This window comes from Lathyrus oleraceus, chromosome 2, assembly GCF_024323335.1.
Source record: "Lathyrus oleraceus cultivar Zhongwan6 chromosome 2, CAAS_Psat_ZW6_1.0, whole genome shotgun sequence".
Taxonomy (NCBI): Eukaryota; Viridiplantae; Streptophyta; class Magnoliopsida; order Fabales; family Fabaceae; genus Lathyrus; species Lathyrus oleraceus.
This window is the reverse complement of record NC_066580.1, coordinates 253,016,082-253,036,663: the sequence shown is the minus strand read 5'-3', so window position 1 is coordinate 253,036,663 and position 20,582 is coordinate 253,016,082. Positions and strand designations below refer to the sequence as shown.

General features: G+C 42.7%; 1 non-coding gene across 1 annotated transcript; it reads left to right on the top strand.

The window, feature by feature from the left end:
* Positions 1-1,128: 1,128 nt before the first annotated feature.
* LOC127124453 (small nucleolar RNA R71) lies at positions 1,129-1,235 on the top strand. The gene has a single exon (XR_007803942.1). It is a non-coding gene; the product is annotated as a small nucleolar RNA R71 (small nucleolar RNA).
* Positions 1,236-20,582: the final 19,347 nt, after the last annotated feature.

The following is a 20,582-nucleotide window of genomic DNA, read 5'->3' as shown; positions in this document are numbered from 1 at the left end:
TTTGCATAAGAAGGTATTTGGGTGATGGCTTCTATGAAAGGGATTTCTACATGAAGTTTTTCTATAACTTTAATAAATTTTTGATACTGTTTATTGATCTGGGTTTGTTTGAGTCTTTGCGGATATGGTATAGGTGGTTTATATGGCGGGGGTGGTACGTAAGTTTTATCTTTAGGTTCTTCTCCTTTTTCTCGACCTTCCTGGTTTTCAGATTCCTCTGGTTCCTTGACTTCGTCCGGGGGCTTGGTATATTCCTTAGAAGTTTTGGGTTCACTCAATCTAGGGTTTGGTGGCTCATCATAAGTGTTCCCACTTTGTAGGGTAATGGCATTGGCTTGTCCTCTCGGATTTTGTTGAGGTTGTCCAGGGAATTGTCCTCCAGGTGTAGTCTGAGGGGCTTGGTTTAAAGCTACCTGAGAGATCTGGGTTTCAAGCATCTTAGTATGAGTAACTATTTGGTCAACCTTGGTTCCTAACTGAGTAATCAATTCGTTAACATGAATGTTTTGGTTCACGAACTCCTTGTTTTGTTGGGATTGAACGGTGATAAAATTTTCCATAATTTTCTCAAGGCTCGGCTTTGGTGGCACAGGTTACATAGGTTGATTTGATCTTGGGGCTTGATAACTAGGTATCGGAGGTGCATTATTTTGGATTGGGTTATTATTTTTATAGGAGAAGTTCGGGCGATTCCTCCATCCAGAGTTATAGGTATTAGAGTATGGGTTCCCTTGGGTGTAGTTCACTTGCTCAGAGTGGGTTTCATTTAATAGACTGCATTCTGCGGATTGGTGTCCTTTGGTTCCACATATCTCACAATCCGACGAGACTACGGCTACAGTATTCGGGTTTATGCACATATGCCCGACCTTGAGGGCTAATGCGTCCATTTTAGCTTGCATCATGTCTATAGATCTTAGTTCATGCACTCCTCCTTGGGCTTCCTTCTTCTCTACTGTCGCTCGTTCGACTCCCCATGATTGATGGTTTTGAGCCATATCTTCAATGAGGGCACTAGCTTCAGGATAAGGTTTGTTCATCAGAGCACCGCCTGCGGCAGCGTCGATGGTCATCTTCGTGTTATAATGAAGTCCATTATAGAAGGTTTGAATGATTAACCAATTTTCTAAACCATGATGTGGGCATGCTCGTAACAACTCTTTATATCTCTCCCAAGCTTCGAACATCGATTCTCCTTACTTTTGGGTAAATCTAGTTATATGGTTTTGAAGAACGGCGGTCTTACATGGGGGAAAATATCTAGCAAGGAATACTATTCTAAGGTTATCCCAAGTCGTAATGGAATTGGATGGAAGGGAATCTAACCATGATAGGGCTTTATCTCTGAGGGAAAAAGGGAATAATCTTAAACGTATTGCCTCAGGAGAAGCTCCATTGGTTTTAAAAGTATCTGCTAATTGAAGAAATATTTTTAAATGTTGGTTTGGGTTCTCAGTAGCGAGACCTGCGAATTGTCTTTGTTGCACTAGTTGTAACAATGATGGTTTAAGTTCAAAATTATTAGCTGGGATGGTTGGGTTTACTATACTATAACTAGGTTCTTCATTGGATGGTTGAGCGAAATCCTTAAGAGGTCTTTGGTTTTGATCTTCGGTCATAGCTCTCTTAATTCTATGAAAGAATAAACGTGCGCGAGCGTAACGTTCAGGTTCTGCCAGAGGGTATACTAAGCTTAAACTTCTGGTGCTGCGAGTTCTTCGCATTGACCGGCGGGAAAAACCTAAGTCTAATCGATATAACAACAGGGAAATGAAATTTGACGAAATTAGTCCCCGACAACGGCGCCAAAAACTTGATGTGTGCTTTTCGCAAGTATACGAACGCGTCAGAGTAATATAAAAGATTGTCGAATCCACAGAGACCAAGTGTCAATCTATCGTTATCTGTTGTTATGGTGTTTATCCAAGGCAATTTAAAATAGGTGTTTTTAGAGTGTGCAATGAAAAGTAAAGTGTTGAATAAAGTTTAATTAATAAAGACAGGGTCGAATGTAATTCACATAATCAATTAATAATCCAAGTACTTGCTAATAGAACTACTTATGGGCAATGTTTCCTACTTTGAAAAGAACTAATTTGACAGGAACTGTCGCTTTCGCGTATTCAGAACCGAGTTGTAGTCCCTAATCAAACCCTCTTATTGTCACTTAAAAAAGGCGCGCGTTGCGTTAGAGTAGTAAACCTATTTTTAAGAAATATAGTATCTTGACTAAGTTGAAAAGTATTATAACCTGGATTTCTTAATCAAAAGAGGTTCTCACGAACCAGACTCTAAACTTATAAACGCGTCCGAAAATAGTTTTAAAATCTCTTTTCTTCTTAAGTTAAAAACTCCTAATGAACTAAACAAAGCGCTTTTGCTGTTTTTGAAATAGTTAAAAACAATTAAGTTTAAATAGACGTTGGACGGATTGTACGGATTACCGGTTCAATTAGAATAGCCCTTAAGTGTTTCTACGAACAATTGTACGGATTACCGGTTCAATTACGATCCTTACATTCTAACCTTATAAATTTAGTTAGACATGGTAAAGTAAAAGTGTTTTAATTTAAATAAAAGTAGTGCAAGTGCGGAAAGTAAATAAAAGTAGTGCGAGTGCGAGAAATAAATAAAGTAAAGCGAGTGCGAGAAATAAGTAAAGTAAAGCGAGTGCGAGAAATAAATAAAGTAAAGCGAGTGCGAGAAATAAATAAAGTAAAGCTAGTGCGAGAAATAAATAAAGTAAAGCGAGTGTGAGAAATAAATAAAGTAAAGCGAGTGCGAGAAATAAATAAAGTAAAGGCAAAGTAATAAAAACCTGCTCCAATCGGAGGGTTGAGTAAATTGCAAAGCGGAAATGAAAATGGCGGCAGAATTAACTTCCTTCCAAAGTGCTCCAAACTCGATTACAGACTCGATCACAGACTCGATTACACAATTGTGGTAACACCCCAATGCGAAGCGATTACCACTATAAAATACTGAATATATGTGTGGCACCTCAAATTTGCACCTATCATTGTACATACATTTTCATATTAGGTCATAGCATATCATGATCCATTGCATAGCATTTGCATTGTTCCCAGTTGCCTCAAGTGCAAGCAGTCAAGAATTAGGTCAAACTAATCTCCTGATCAGTCAACCAAGCAAGCAAAGGAATTTCTCATTGAATCAAGGCCTTGGGGTTTGTCCAACAAGTGCACATGGTTTGGAGGTCTATTTGAAGTGTTCATGTCAAGGGTTAAGGGCTCAGAGGTCAGCAGTTCGTGCCCAGACAGTCAAAAACCCTAGAAAAGTCAACTGTCAGTCAAAGCAGTGGATGGTGGTCATTCTTGTGGAATTTGGGCACCATGGTCAATAATCAAGAGTTCATGCCACTTGGGACATCATTTGAAGTCAAGTTCTCAAGGAATCAGGGTTTGGAATTCATCAGTCAATGCATAATCAGACAAAAACCCTAATAGTCAACTGTTGGTCAATTGTCCATTTAATCAGTGATTGGATGATTGGAATTGGTTTGTGGGAGTTCATTCATGTCCAAATAGTCATCATACATCATGCCAAACACCATCATGGAAGAATTTGAAGCCAGATCAGAAATTTCCCAAAACGGAAACTGGGCCTGTAACTGAAACTTACCAAAAATGGAAAGTTTTGATCCTCAAACTTACATCATGATACAAGCCTCAAATGAATTTTTGCCCAACATGAAAGTTGAAGATCTTGTTCTACCATTTCCAAAAAGTCCTAGAACTCTCAATTCCCATGTGTGGTTGGCAAGTTATGATCGAATCGATTTCAGAAAATCTTGAACTTCAAAGAGCCATATCTCCCAAACCGTTTGGCCAAATTTGGTGGGGTTTTTTCCTACAAACCACATTTTTCATCCTCTTTCCAAAAATATAAATTTCATGAGCCAAAACTTCACCAATCAAAATGGCATATTTTGACCTTTTTCATTTAAATGGAAGTTTGACCAAGAGTTGACTTTTTGACTCAAACATGTTTTCAGCATTTGGCCAATTGGGACAGCTCATAAATGTCATTTAGAAGGTGTTTGCAAGGTCAAATTATGCAGCCCATGTGAATATTGCTTGGTTGCTTGAATTGTAAGAAAGTACCATTTAACCATACTTGCACCATACTTGTCCATGCCTTGCCTTGTACCTCAAAAGGACAGCATTATGCAGCAACTTTTTCTGTCATTAGAGCCTCACTTACAGCCTAAAATTAATAGCAAAACAAAGAACCATGCTTAGTTGCTTAAGAATTGGAAAAAGGACATGTCCAATTCATGAACCATACTTGCAACCTTGCCTTGTACTACTGTCCCATAGCAGAATTTTGGACAACACCATTTCCTGTTAATTGAGAACATGACAGCATTAGTAACCAACAGGAGGGATTTCACTCTGTTGGCATTTGGCATTTTTTTGAAACCTACTGTCAAAGCTCACAAAAGACAAGACCTTGGCTTGGCTTGTCACAAGAAGAAAACACCATTTTTTCCTGTCATGCTGCACAGTAATTAAAAGCATAATCAAATACATTTTTGACAGCACCAAACCTAGAAAATCAATCATCCAATAACTCATTCACTTTGCTTTGGCCATTTTGCTGAAAAGTTGTCAAGACTCCAACAGCACAGCCATGCCTTGTACTGTCCAGCAGGCATTGTGCAATTTTTCTGTCCTTTTGAAATCCAATTGAAGCAGCTACAAACCACACACCTTGGCCCTATTGGAGGGAACTGTCAAATTACCACAGTTCCAAGAGGTTACATGGCAACCAAAAACAACAGCCACAGCAGGTTTTAGGGATGGGAGTTTTTTCTGTCATTTGAAAAGACTAACTGCTGCATAAACCATGTTGTAGAAATGCATCCTGGGCCATTTTGGACAAAACAAGTCATCAAAACTTCCAAAATACAAAGAGCCTGCTGAGAGCCAACAGTAGAAGGAATAGCAAGAGACCATACCTCCATACCATGCAGCAGACCTAAGATGTATCTTCTGTCCTTTTGAGCAGCAGGACAAAAACCACTTGGCCAAGGCAAATGAAAAGGAGGCTGCTGAGATCAAAAAGAAAAAACCCCTGCTGTTAACATTTGAGTTTATCTGTCCAAAACAACATGGCAAAACCAACTATTCTCACATTTTCATTCAGCATTTTTGAATCAACAACAGTAGCCTAACAACCTTCATTTGAAAAAGCATTGTCAAACCCTGCTGTGCAATTAAAGAAAGGACCAATACACACACTGTCCAAACTCAAGCATTTCAAAAACCTGTCTGCAGCATAGAACAACGATTGACAGTAACAGCAGGGCACATTGGTGGGGACTGGTAGTAGCAGTAACAGCAAGAGGGCATGATCAAGAAGGATTCTGCTCAGATCCATTCAGGGGCAACCAACAAACTTCATCTATTCTAACCAAAACCCTTGGCCATTTCCTCAAAAACCTTGCAGCCACCAAACCAAAAGGACCTAACCCCATTCATTCAAACTCATCACACAAAAAAAACATCCAACTCACTCACACAAAAGTCTCTTCACACTCACTCCAACTCACCTGGCCTTTGGTATTTTTCTGTCATCAACACAGTAGAACAAACATCCACCAACCTTGCTTGGTAACCAAAACCTCACTTGCCTTTTTCCAACAAAAGCCTGGCCCTTTGCATTTGGTCTAAAGGAAAGCATCCATCCTGCAAAAACCACAAGACCACAAACCAAACCACACACCCTTGGCCATTTTCTGTCCAAAACCAAAAAAACTTCCTTCAAACCTTGCCTTGCCTTGTGTGTAAAACCTTGCCTTGCCAACAAACTTGCTAGCAGCAAGCCAATCAGTCACCTTGACTTGGCCCTTCTGCATCTCCTGTCATGAAAAGCCTAGCAGCATCATACCACCATTCACAGCAGAAAACACCTGGTGCTAAAGACCACCCCTTTGGCATTTGAAAACCTGTCATGAAATAGCCATAACAAAACCTGCACACAGCATTATCTCAAACCAAAGCTTTTTTGCTCACTTTTAAAACCTCACCTTGCCTTGCATTTTCAAATAAAGTCTGTCCAAACACAAAAGAACTCAAGCCTTGCATTTATGTTTGGACCATCAATTCATCACTCTGAAACCCTACTGGCAGCATCCATTGCAACCAACAAACCAATAGAAATCCTTCATTCTAAAAAATTGCATCCTTTAGCCATTTCCTAAAACAGTCCAAACTTCCAATAAAAAACCTGGCATTGTGATTTTCCACCATTCAAGCATCATCCTAAATCAATGCAGCCAACATAATCAACCAGAAAGCCTTGTTTCTCATTCACTCAAAAAACACATTTTGCACTTTTCAAAAAAAAAACAGTTAATCAAACTCCAAGTAAACAAGCCATCCAAAGCAAAGCTAGCATCATCATTCATCATCAAGAAGGCCATTGGACAACTGTTGCACTTCAATAACATCCAAAAGCATCAGCAACACAACGGCTTTTCCAAATAAGTAAGTTTTCGAGTTCCATGATTTCTCAAATTGACACATGTTTGGAATAGGTTTTTTAATGCTGAGTTTAGTGATGCTTTCACTTTTTGGATTGGTTGCTTATTCATGAAGATATGATGAGATAAAGTTTGATACTTGAAAATGTTTCCTTTGATTTCTTGTTGTGTGGTTCGAATTAATGAAAATAGGGTTTGGATTGTTGTTGTATGATGTTTGATGATTACAATGGTATGCTCAATTGACATTTTTGGGGAGAAATTAAGAAATTCGAATTTGGGGATGATGATGAACATAAACCCTAGTTTCCCAATTTATTTTTCCAGAATTTTTCACATTCTCACGTGTTACTGTGCCATTCCCCACTAGCCAATGAAAACATTTCATTTTCTGGACCAAAACACGGTCGTTTTGATAAGTGACTGGGTTATTTACAAAAATGCCATTCTCCCAATATTAATCCAATTAACTTCTTCACTTTGATCACCAATCTTCCAAAATTCATAACTTGCTCATTTTTGATCCAATTTGAATGGGATTTTTTGTGTTGTGTTCATCATGATCTCTACTTTTTTATCATAATTTTTCCAGAATTTTTGGATGAGTGGTTTTTAAATGGCCTTAGGGTTTGTGACATGTGACCAAATTTTGTACATCTTGCCAAAACATTTGTGAAATGATGAGAATGTATCCAATGGTTCCCAAATTTTTTGTGCTTAAACTAGACACATTCATGGTGATTTTGGTATAGAGTTTGTGAATTTATCATTTGTGGTTTGCTGGTTATGATTTTTTGAAGTTATGTGTTATATTTGTTGCTACATGGATGACATACACTTTCACAATTTTTGTTCACATGCTTCCTTACATCCAAATGACCCCAAATTTTGCATGAACCTACTCTTGTATGTCTAGTTCACATGTGAATTTTCTTGGATTTATTTGAGCTATTTTCCTAATTGTTTGAGATTTTCTCCCCTGCCTAGTCAAATGTTGACCTTGTGTGACACATGTTCCCATTTCATTTGTGAAATTCTCATACTTTATTGGATGGACATGAAATTTGACATGTGATAACTAGACATCCTCATCTTTGCCATGGCTTTAGTCCCATTCATTTATCATACACCATTCTTGACTTATGATTTTTCTAAGTTGATGCATGTTTGGTTGACTTCTTTGAGCATGTTCAAATTGGCTTTGTCTTTCTGATTTTCATTGACTGCCTTCCACTTGTCCAAATGGGATGAAATTTGACATGCTTACCATGCTATGTGTTAGGTTTGATCATGATTTATTTGGTGATTTTTGAAAAATGTTTAGATTGGTTTTGAGTCCAGTCTTTCTGTTGACTTCTATGAGCTTCTGTTTGCCATGTTTTGACCTAAATGGTTCATGAAATGATGATAGTGATTGATATGAGTGTGAACCCAATTGGTTCTGTTTCCTAATTGTTTGAACATGATTTTGGATACTTAACCCTTGCTGTTTTGACTTTCTCATTCACTTTTGACCCTAGGCTTGCCCTAGTGGTCCTGTTACTCACCTTTGAGTTTGTGATTTCAGGTTGACCATCAAATGGCCATTGTGACCAATTCTTTTTGATTGAGCTTGCTCAAATATCACTGTCTAACCCTCTTTGTTTTGTAGGTGGCTTGGCTCACATGCCTTAAGCCTTGTGCCTTGCACATCCATGTGCCTCCAATTGACTGTTGGTTTCTGTTTCTGTTTGTTTTGTTGCATACTAACATCTGCTTGACTGTTTCAGGTACTTTAGTTGCTTAGTTCCTTGTGAACTTTTTGCTTTGCTTTGCTTGTATAAGCAATTTGCATTGAGGTATGTCTCTTTTACTTCATGTAGTCTGGAAGACCTGGCTTGTTACTTGGCCAGGCAACTGTCTGAAGTCCTCCTTAAGAGGCAATGTTTGTGACTGTTTAATTTTGTCCTTGCATAGAGTCAAAGACCTCCTAAGTGAAGAGGCAATTGGTGGAAGGTAGGGATATGCAATCTATCCCCCACTATTCAGTGTGTCATCTGCTTTGCTCACACCATCGTGTTGATGCATTGCAGATACAAACCCAAGATCTTGTACAACTGTACAGTTGAGTCAGTTTTAATGTGTAGAAGGGTTCCCACTTTCTGAACCCACACATTCTTGTCTTGAGCTCTCCCAGGCCAGGGATAAGAGCTGTGAGGTCTCATCCTCACTTCATCCTTTCATCTGCTTCACCTTAGTCTCTCAATGGCAAGGTTAAGAGCAACATTCACCCCATTCCAGAGGTTTGTTTGTCAAGGTTGATATGACCCCTTGACTAAAACCCAACCCTTGTTTGAGCCACTTGTTTGTGTATAGCGTGTGCTATCTGTGCTTGTAGGATAGTTTGACTTGCTTCCTGTGCAAGATAGGATTGTTTGACTTGCTTCCTGTGCAAGTTAGGATTAGTTTAGACTTGCTTCCTGTGCAAGTTAGGTTTTGCTTGGCTTGCTTCCTGTGCAAGTTAAGTGTGTGTGGCTTGCTTCCTGTGTGAGCCATACTTAGGATAGGTTGGCCCTTGTGCCATTTAGCTAGAAACCTTAACTTAGGGATGATTTTGCATGATAACATCTAGGCTCGAGTCGTAGTCTCCCAAGTGTTGTGTCTCCCTCTGTTATCTGGTTAGGCTAGTCCTTTATCCCTGCGTAGGGGAACTACATCGCCCTGATCTTCACACCAGATGAAGTATGTAGGCAGGAGATTGAGCTGATCTCTCCGGGCGCCTTTTCTTTCTTTTGTGTGTGTTGTCTGACCTTTGCTAGGCTCGAGTCTGTGACTCCTTAGCAATTTGTTGTCTGTCTGTTTGAGTGTGTGCTTGACAGTTGTAGGCTGAGTCCCAGACTCCCTGTCTATCTGTTGTGTTGTTTAGGTTCGGATGTCAATGTAAGTCCAGTGATTGGCATTTGGGCTCCACGTTTGCCTCTTTGCGTGTGTTTAGGTTCGGATGCTGATGTAAGTCCAGTGATTGGCATTCGGGCTCCACGTTTGCCTTTGCCTGTGATTGTTTGTGTGCGTGTCAGCCGAGCTTCGAATGCTCTGATTCTTCTCTCGTCCGAGAAGATACGTATGCATAGGATGCGATATCCTAGCGAGCATGTGTCGTTTCCCCAGTCCGAACTACTTGGACTCTGATGTCTATGCCTGATAGACTAAGTAGGCCCAGGATGCGACATCCTGCCGAGTCAGTTTCAGTCAGTTTCTTTTGTCTCTTTTCAGCCAGTAGGTGTGTTTGAGCAGTGTTTAGCAACCATTTCCCTTCCTATTGTGCATGGATCCCGTAGAGTACTACGGATGCGTAGGGGTGCTAATACCTTCCCTTCGCATAACCGACTCCCGAACCCATCCTCTTTGGTCGCGAGACCATGTTCTTTTCCCAGGTTTACTCTGAGCGTTTCCTTTCCCTCTTTTGGGATAAATAACGCACGGTGGCGGCTCTGTTGTTCTTTCTTTTCCCGCCGGTTTTTTCGCGCGATGCGACAGCTGGCGACTCTGCTGGGGAAATAGAGAAGTTGACCTATGCTGGTCCATCTTCCCTGAGCGAGTCTCTCCTAGCGCTCTTTAGGTTAGGGTTTTGGTTGCTTTATGCTGTGTTTATTTATTGCATTCATTATTTACTGTTTGCATTCATTGTCTATTGTTTGCATTTATGTTTGCATTAATGTTTGCATTTATTCATCTGTTCACCTGGCTGGTTGTTTGTTTCTCTCTGTGTGGGGGGAAGAGTCAGTTGAGGTAAAAGGTCCAATACCCAGACCATGAGTGCAATCTAGGATACCTAGGAATAGAGTGATTCATGGGAAGCGGGTGGTATGGCGCCACTTAGCGGAACATTGATATCACGAGCAGTTCAGACCCTGGTGGGATGCTGTCGTTACATACTTCGGGTGTGTATATGACAGTATCCTGCGAAAGGTTATTTATGCTGCGTTTCTCTCAAGCTTTACCCTGGCCTAGACTACACCCGTGAGTGGGGAAGGGTTATTCATTATTACAGGTACCGTTGGTGACTCGGTTCTGTTGGTGACTTGATTCTGATGGTGACTTTGTGTTCAGACAGTGTTCAGTTAACCTTAAGTGGGATTTATGTTCCGATCTTGACTGAAGCTTCGACTTAGTGATCAGAGATTGCACAACCAGCCAGTCCAGTCTGCATCATGTGCATCATAGCATATTTATTTTTCAAAAGAAACGCAAAAAAAAAAATCCAAAAAAAAAGAAAAAAAAAGAAAAAAAAAAGAAAAAAACTAATCCCTGCATGCATACCATTTCTCAGGTACATTCCCGAGCTTGTCTACTGATAGAGATGGCAACGGTCCCCGAGCCGAAGCGGAAGACCTGTTCCTACAGTTTCCACCGTGAGCCGTTGACTCCGCTAGCTGAGTTGGGTAGCCTCGTGACAGACGATCGACTGAAGAGTTTTGTCGGGCGGTATGGAGATATCTTGACAGTATTGAAGACGGTAGTAGATCCAGTGCCTCTGCAGACGCTACTACAGTTTTATGATCCAGAGCTCAGATGCTTCACTTTCCAGGATTACCAGTTAGCACCGACTCTCGAGGAGTATTCTATCCTGTTGAGTATCCCTATTCAGCATCAGACTCCCTTCTTGGACGTCCCGAAGAAGGTTGATTTCAGATTGATTGCCAGAGCTCTCCGGTTGAGTGACAAGGAGGTCGGTAAGAATTGGAAACCCTGTGGGGAAGTTGTAGGTCTGCCATTAAAGTTCCTGTTGAGAGTAGCCAGAGTTGAAGCAGAAAAGGGGAATTGGGAAGTTTTTCACGCACAGCTAGCTGCCATGATCTATGGGATCATCCTATTTCCCAGTATGCCAAATTTCATTGACTTCACTGCTATCAGCATTTTCATCAGAGGGAATCCAATCCCTACTCTTCTAGCAGATACTTACTATGCCATTCACAGCAGGCATGGTAAGGGTGGAGCCATCAGGTGTTGCCTACCTCTTTTGTTCAAATGGTTCATGTCTCTTCTGCCAGCCAGTGGACCATTTGTGGATACCCAGAGCACTCTTAAGTGGACTCAGAGGGTCATGTCGCTCACTTCCTATGACATCAGGTGGCAGTCATACCGGATGGATGTGAAGGATGTCATCATAAGTTGTGGTGAATTCCGGGGCGTGCCACTCATAGGGACCAAAGGTTGCATCAATTACAACCCAGTTCTTTCTCTTCGCCAGCTAGGGTTTGTTATGAGCGAAAGACCGCTCGAAGCAGAGATAGCTGAGAATTTTTGTTTTGAGAAGAAAGATGACCCTGTTAGGTTGGAGCAGATAGGGAGAGCCTGGAGAGATGTGGGAGTGAAGGATGGATCCGTCTTAGGGAAGAAGTTTGCCATTGCAATGCCCGACTACACTGAGTGGGTCAAGGAGAGAGTGAAAACTTTGCTGCTACCCTACGATAGGATGGAGCCGTTGCAGGAGCAACCACCTTTGATCCTTGCTGATAGTGTACCTGCTGAGCACTATAAGCAAGCCCTGATGGAGAATCGCCGTTTGAGGGAGAAGGAGCAAGACACCCAGATGGAGTTGTACAAAGCTCAGGCTGATAAGCTGCACTTGGCCCATCAACTCAGGGAGGTGCAAGGAGAAGATGCTAGCAGAGCAAGGAGCAAGAAGAGATCATATGAGGAGATAGAGTCTATGTTAGATGCAGAACATCGGGAGCGCTTGAGGCTGCAGAGAGCAGAAGCCGGTTATCAGAAGAAGATCAGAGACTTGGAGAAGCAACTCAGAGATAAAGACATCCAGTTGAAGAAGGAAGTAGACTTGAGACAGGCATCAGAGGACCACCTTGGAGGAGAAGTCTTGGAGCTGAGAAGACAGTTGAAAGAGAAGATCACTCCTTTACCAGATTGCTCAGAATGTTCGCTGTTGATCGACCAGTGCCATTACCTGAAGACCCTCATTCCGGAAGACCGTCTGTCTTAGTTTGTATCTCTGATTGTATTTTGTTGAGAATCACCTCCAGGTTTGTTGGATGGGATTCATTTGCGTGTAAGCCATCTCTTGGATCTTTTTGTTGAGAATCACCTCCAGGCTTGTTGGATGGGATTCTTTTTCTTTGTACGTCGTTTATTCAGATGTTCTGTTGACATTGGTTGTATGCCTTTTTACCCTTATGTATGTATAAGGATGTCAGCATTTCCTTGTATCTGTTTTGTTCTCTTGTTGCTGCAGGTTGCCATCTTTTCAGAATGGGTCAGGCTCTTTGAATGCCTGAGAAATGAGCATATCATGTGCATCATACGCATCATTTGCATCATACTCATATCATTTTGCATAACAGGTGTTCTTGATCGTGACTTCTCACTCTTGGTTCCTGTTCAGGCAGGATAGCTGATCAACGTCCGCACCGCTACTCAACAAGACTGAATCAACAGAGAAGTATGGATCAATTTCAAGCAGAGTTGGCTGAGATGAAGGCTAGCATGGCCCAGTTTATGAATATGATGCAAGGGGTTGCGCAAGGTCAAGAAGAACTTCGAGCTATGGTTCAGAGACAAGAGGCTGCAAATCCACCGGTCAACCATGGTCCGCCAGAGGGAGGCCCAGTCGATGATAACAATATTGCTGCTGCTGTACCCGTCAACAACTATGCTGTAGGTGATGAGTTGGGGGGTATTCGAATCAACGGTCAACCTATTGTTCCAGATGCCGCTAATGCCAGAGTAGTCCGTGCTCCGGCCCGTAATCCTGTTCCGGTCGTTGACAGACAAGAGGATATGTTCTCTCTGCTCAGTGAAGACGAAGACGTTTTGGGAAGGGTTAATGAGAGAGACCGCAAAGTTGAAGCTCTTGCTGAGAAGATCCGTGCAATGGAAAGTCAGAATTCTCTCGGTTTTGATGTTACTAATATGGGGTTGGTAGAAGGTTTGAGAATCCCTCACAAGTTCAAAGCACCGTCATTCGACAAATACAACGGTACTTCTTGCCCTCGCACCCATGTGCAGGCTTATTATAGAAAGATCTCTGCGTATACTGATGATGAAAAGATGTGGATGTATTTTTTCCAAGATAGTCTATCTGGGGCTTCCTTGGACTGGTACATGGAATTGAAGAGAGATTCGATCCGATGCTGGAGAGATCTGGGTGAAGCGTTCCTCAGGCAGTACAAACATAACATGGACATGGCGCCTAGCCGGACTCAGCTGCAGAGTCTATGTCAGAAATCCAATGAAAGCTTCAAGGAGTATGCCCAGAGGTGGCGTGAACTGGCTGCTAGAGTTCAACCCCCTATGCTGGAGAGGGAGTTGACAGATATGTTTATCGGTACTCTTCAAGGTGTGTTTATGGACCGGATGGGGAGCTGCCCGTTCGGTAGTTTTTCTGATGTCGTCATTTGTGGAGAGAGGACTGAGAGTCTAATCAAAGCTGGTAGGATCCACGATGCTGGTTCCTCGTCTTCATTAAAGAAACCCTTCTCTGGGGCACCTCGCCGTAGAGAAGGAGAGACCAATGCTGTACAGCACAGAGGGGGTGTGTACAGAACAAATGCTAACAGAGATCAATATCGTCCAGTAGCTGCAGTGACCATTCCGGCACCTCAACCTCGACAACAACAACAAAGAGTTCAACAACCGCAACAGCAACAACAACAACAGCAACGTCCTTATCAGCCCAGACAGAAATTGCAGGCTGATAGAAGATTTGATCCTCTGCCCATGTCTTACACAGAGTTATTACCCGAACTACTCAAGTTGGGGATGATTGAGTTGCGTACAATGGCTCCGCCTACAGTGCTGCCTCCCGGCTATGATGCTAATGTTAGATGTGACTTTCATTCTGGGGCACCAGGCCACCATACTGAGAAGTGTCGAGCTCTCCAGCACAAGGTTCAAGATTTGATCGATGCCAAGGCAATCAACTTCGCTCCAGTGCCTAACGTCGTAAACAACCCTATGCCTCAGCATGGTGGGCATAGAGTGAACAATATTGAAGGGAAAGAAGCTGAAGATCTGGTTGTTAATGTTGATGATGTTCAGACTTCTCTGCTAGTTGTGAAGGGCCGTCTGCTGAAGGGGGTGTCTACCCGGGCTGTGATGAAGATTGTTTGGGCTGTGCAGAATCTGAGAATGGTTGCGACCAGTTGAAGACCGGTATCCAGGGTATGATGGATGAAGGTTGTTTGCAATTCAGTAGGGCTGTAAAAAATCGTGGAACAGCGTCAACTATCACCATTTACTTTAAACCGTCTGAAGAACGTGGACAAAGGGTTGTCAGTGCACCTGCAGCAAATGGTACCCCAGTTACCATTCCCGTGCCTGTAACCATCAGTGTTCCAACTACTACCGTGGCGTCTGGAAGAAGGGTTGTTGAGAATAGTAAAGCCGTGCCGTGGAAGTATGATAATGCTCACCGCAATTACAGAAGGGCTGAAAGTCAGACAAGACCAGTGAATCAAACTCCAGTGACAATTGGTTCACCGAATAGAGTTCCTGCAACTGTTGGTCCGGCTGTGGATAATGTAGGGGGTCCAGGAGGTTTTACCAGAAGTGGTCGTCTGTTCGCACCGCAGCCTTTGAGGGACAATAATGCTGAAGCTCTCGCCAAAGCAAAGGGTAAGCAAGCTGTGGTTGAGGAAGAACCTGTTCAGAAGGAGGCGCCTGAGGGGTCATTTGAGAAAGACGTGGAGGAGTTTATGAAGATAATCAAGAAAAGTGACTACAAGATTGTAGACCAGTTGAATCAGACTCCGTCCAAGATCTCTATACTTTCACTGTTGATGTGCTCTGAGGCACACCGTAATGCCTTGCTGAAGATGTTGAATCTGGCTTACGTGCCTCAAGAGATTTCTGTCAATCAACTGGAGGGTGTGATGGCCAATGTGAGCACCAGACATGGTGTAGGTTTCACCAACTTGGACTTACCACCTGAAGGGCGAAACCATAACAAAGCCTTGCACATCACCATGGAGTGCAAGGGGGCAGTGTTGTCTCACGTATTGGTAGACACCGGGTCGTCGCTGAATGTGTTGCCTAAGCAGATTCTGAGGAAGATTGATGCGGAAGGGTTTGTGCTTAATCCCAGTGACCTGATCGTTCGTGCTTTCGACGGATCCAAACGTTCTGTGTGTGGAGAAGTTACCTTGCCTGTGAAGATAGGTCCTGAGGTATTCGATATCATCTTCTATGTTATGGACATCCAGCCTGCCTATAGTTGTTTGTTGGGGCGTCCATGGATTCATGCAGCAGGGGCAGTCTCGTCGACACTCCATCAAAAGCTCAAGTATGTCTGGAACGGTCAGATTGTGACTGTGTGCGGTGAAGAAGAGATTCTGGTGAGTCATCTATCCTCGTTCAAATATGTTGAGGTGGATGGCGAGATCCACGAAACATTATGCCAGGCATTTGAGACTGTGGCTCTTGAGAAAGTGGCGTACGCTGAGCAGAGGAAGCCGGGTGTTTCAATTACTTCTTACAAGCAGGCTAAGGAGGTTGTTGATTCTGGCAAACTGAAGGCTGGGGCAAGATGGTGGATTTGCCGGTTAAAGAAGACAAATTTGGTGTTGGTTATGAGCCTCTCCGAGCAGAGCAGAATGGTCAAGCGGGTCCGAGTACCTTTACCAGCGCTGGGCTGATGAATCATGGCGACGTTTCTGCAACCGGTAGTGAAGACTGTGACAGTGATTGTGATTTGGACAACTGGGTTCGCCCGTGTGCACCAGGGGGGTCTATCAACAACTGGACGGCTGAAGAAGTGGTTCAAGTTACTCTTCTGACAGAGTAATTTTCTGTTGTTTTGTCATTTTGCATGAAAATCCTACGTTCTGCCCAAGGCGTAGTGATTCATTTTTGTAGGGCCTCATCATGTTTTAATGATTATCATTAATGAAGGACATTTTTTGAACAAATTTTGTGATCCCTGTCTTTCTGTTTTCTGTTTTCACTTTTTTTCAAAACAATAAAAATGGCAATGTTTTTTGTTTTTGTGACTTTATTGAACTCTTTTTCTAAAACAAAGCATCAAACATGCAGAAGCGATCTTATGGCATTCACTATGAACAGTTCTGTTATGGCTCAGTATGATTTCGATAATCCCATCTACCAAGCTGAAGAGGAGAGTGAGGAAGACTGTGAACTCCCTGCAGAATTGGCCAGATTGCTGAAGCAGGAGGAAAGGGTCATCCAACCTCATCAGGAGGAGTTGGAAACTATTAACTTGGGTACTGAGGACGACAAAAAGGAAATCAAGATTGGGGCTGCTTTAGAGGACTCTGTCAAGAGGAGGCTGATTGAGATGCTAAGAGAATATGTGGAAGTGTTCGCCTGGTCGTATCAAGATATGCCTGGATTAGATACAGACATTGTGATGCATCGATTACCTCTTAGGGAAGGATGTCCTTCGGTCAAGCAGAAGCTTCGTAGAACGAGTCCTGACATGGCAACTAAGATCAAGGAAGAGGTTCAGAAGCAGTGGGATGCAGGTTTTCTGGCTGTTACAAGTTATCCGCCGTGGGTGGCCAACATCGTTCCTGTGCCGAAGAAGGATGGTAAAGTCAGAATGTGTGTCGATTACCGGGATTTGAATAGAGCGAGTCCGAAAGATGATTTCCCATTACCTCACATTGATGTATTGGTTGATAATACGGCTCAATCCTCGGTATTCTCTTTCATGGATGGTTTCTCCGGATATAATCAGATCAAGATGGCGCCAGAGGACATGGAAAAGACGACATTCATTACACCTTGGGGCACGTTCTGCTATAAGGTGATGCCATTTGGGCTGAAGAATGCTGGTGCTACCTATCAGAGGGCAATGACGACTCTCTTTCATGACATGATGCACAAAGAAATTGAAGTGTACGTAGATGATATGATTGCGAAGTCGCAGACAGAAGAGGAGCACCTGGTTAATTTGCAGAAGCTGTTCGACCGGTTGAGAAAGTTCAGACTAAGGTTGAATCCGAACAAGTGCACGTTTGGAGTGAGATCCGGGAAGCTTTTAGGCTTCATTGTCAGTGAGAAAGGGATTGAGGTTGATCCAGCAAAAGTCAAAGCTATTCAAGAGATGCCTGAACCGAAAACGGAGAAGCAAGTCCGTGGGTTTTTAGGGAGATTAAACTACATTGCAAGGTTCATATCTCATCTAACTGCTACATGTGAACCAATTTTCAAACTGCTTAGAAAGAATCAAGCGATCAAGTGGAACGATGACTGTCAGAAAGCTTTTGACAAAATCAAGGAGTATTTACAGAAACCTCCAATCCTTATACCTCCAGTTCCTGGGAGACCTCTGATAATGTACCTGTCAGTGACTGAGAACTCGATGGGGTGTGTATTGGGACAGCATGACGAGTCTGGTCGAAAAGAGCATGCCATATACTACCTTAGCAAAAAGTTTACCGACTGTGAAACAAGATATTCACTGCTCGAGAAAACTTGCTGTGCTTTGGCCTGGGCTGCTCGCCGACTAAGACAGTATATGTTGAACCATACTACCTTATTGATTTCTAAGATGGATCCAGTCAAATACATCTTTGAGAAGCCAGCTCTCACCGGACGTGTTGCCCGTTGGCAGATGATCTTAACAGAGTATGACATTCAGTACACGTCTCAGAAGGCCATCAAAGGTAGTATTCTGTCAGACTATCTCGCCGAACAACCGATTGAAGATTATCAGCCTATGATGTTTGAATTCCCTGATGAAGACATCATGTATCTGAAGATGAAAGATTGCGAAGAGCCTCTTGTCGAGGAAGGACCGGATCCAGATGACAAGTGGACACTGATGTTTGATGGGGCTGTGAATATGAATGGTAACGGTGTTGGGGCAGTATTGATCAATCCTAAAGGTGCTCATATACCTTTTTCTGCCAGACTGACGTTTGACGTCACCAACAACGAAGCTGAGTATGAGGCTTGTATCATGGGGATAGAAGAAGCCATTGATCTGAGGATCAAAACACTTGACATTTATGGAGATTCAGCTCTAGTGGTCAATCAAGTCAACGGAGATTGGAATACGAATCAGCCGCATTTGATTCCGTATAGAGATTACACCAGAAGAATATTAACGTTCTTCAAGAAAGTGAAGTTGTATCATGTCCCCCGGGATGAGAATCAAATGGCTGATGCCTTGGCTACTTTGTCGTCTATGATCAAAGTTCATTGGTGGAATCATGTGCCACATGTTGCGGTGAATCGACTGGAGAGGCCTGCGTATGTGTTTGCAGCCGAGTCTGTTGGGGGTGATGAGAAGCCGTGGTATTATGACATCAAGAACTTCCTCAAGACTCAGGAGTATCCTGAAGGTGCGTCAAAGAACGACAAGAAAACCCTGAGGAGGCTAGCTGGAAGCTTCTATTTGAATCAGGATGATGTGCTATACAAAAGGAACTTTGACATGGTCTTGCTCAGATGCGTGGATAGACACGAAGCGGACATGCTAATGCAAGAAGTTCATGAAGGTTCCTTCGGTACTCATGCCGGCGGACATGCAATGGCTAAGAAATTGTTGAGAGCGGGTTATTACTGGATGACTATGGAATCCGATTGTTTCAAGTATGCTCGGAAATGCCATAAGTGTCAAATCTATGCTGATAAGGTGCACGTACCACCAAGCCCTCTGAATATCATGAATTCGCCTTGGCCGTTTGCCATGTGGGGCATTGATATGATTGGGAAGATTGAGCCTACTGCTTCGAATGGACATCGCTTCATCCTGGTTGCGATTGACTATTTCACCAAATGGGTAGAAGCAGCTTCTTATGCTAACGTTACCAAACAAGTGGTTACCCGGTTCATCAAGAAAGAAATCATATGTCGTTATGGAGTCCCTGAGAGAATCATCACTGACAATGGTTCGAATCTCAATAACAAGATGATGAAGGAGCTGTGTAAAGATTTCAAGATTGAACATCACAATTCTTCTCCCTACAGACCGAAGATGAATGGTGCTGTGGAAGCGGCAAACAAGAATATCAAGAAGATTGTGCAGAAGATGGTCGTTACGTACAAGGATTGGCATGAGATGCTGCCTTTCGCTTTGCATGGGTACCGTACCTCAGTACGTACGTCGACCGGGGCAACCCCTTACTCCCTTGTGTATGGCATGGAAGCTGTCCTACCTGTTGAAGTGGAGATTCCTTCTCTGAGAGTTTTATTGGATGTCAAGCTGGACGAAGCCGAGTGGATTCGAACAAGGTTTAACGAGTTGAGCCTTATCGAGGAGAGACGGCTAGCAGCTGTATGTCATGGACAGTTGTATCAGCGAAGGGTGAAGAGAGCCTTTGATCAGAAAGTGCGTCCTCGAAGCTATCAGATCGGTGATCTAGTTTTGAAGAGGATCCTCCCTCCCGGTACAGATAACAGGGGCAAGTGGACTCCTAATTACGAAGGTCCGTATGTTGTGAAGAAGGTTTTCTCCGGTGGGGCCTTGATGCTTACAACTATGGATGGTGAAGATTTTCCGTCTCCTGTCAACTCAGATGTAGTCAAAAAATACTTCGCATAAATTGACCCGCTGGATAAAAAAAAAAAAAGAGTCCAGGCAAAAAAGGGCATCCCGACGAACCAAAAAAAACAGAAAGAAAAGGTTCGGGCAAAAATTAGGGATAAAATAAAAAAAAATTTTACACCCGGTAAGTCGAAAACCCGCAAGGGCGGCTTAGGCAAAAGAAGGGTATCCCGGTGGATTGAAAACCCGAAAGGGCGATCCAGGCAAAAGTTAGGGATTAAAGCGAAGACTACAGTCTGAGTTTGTCTGTACTTCATCAAGCTTTATCGTCTGCCATCTCGAAAGATGTGATCCGTCCAGTCATTCTTCTCAGAAAGCAAGGAGTTGGGAGGAAAACTGATGATCTGTGAGTTATAACAGAATTAGGAAATAGTGGATGCCGTGTCCACATTGCCATTAGGATAGATTTTTTTCTTTTTATGCGCAATTACCTCTTTCTAGGAATTGCTTCCTAATGTATTTGCCTCTTCAGGCACATTTTCAATCAATAAAAGTCGTTATTCAGATAAATAGCTCTCTTGTTTTTATTTTTACTGTTTTGTTTGCAAAATGTCCGAATTTTTGATA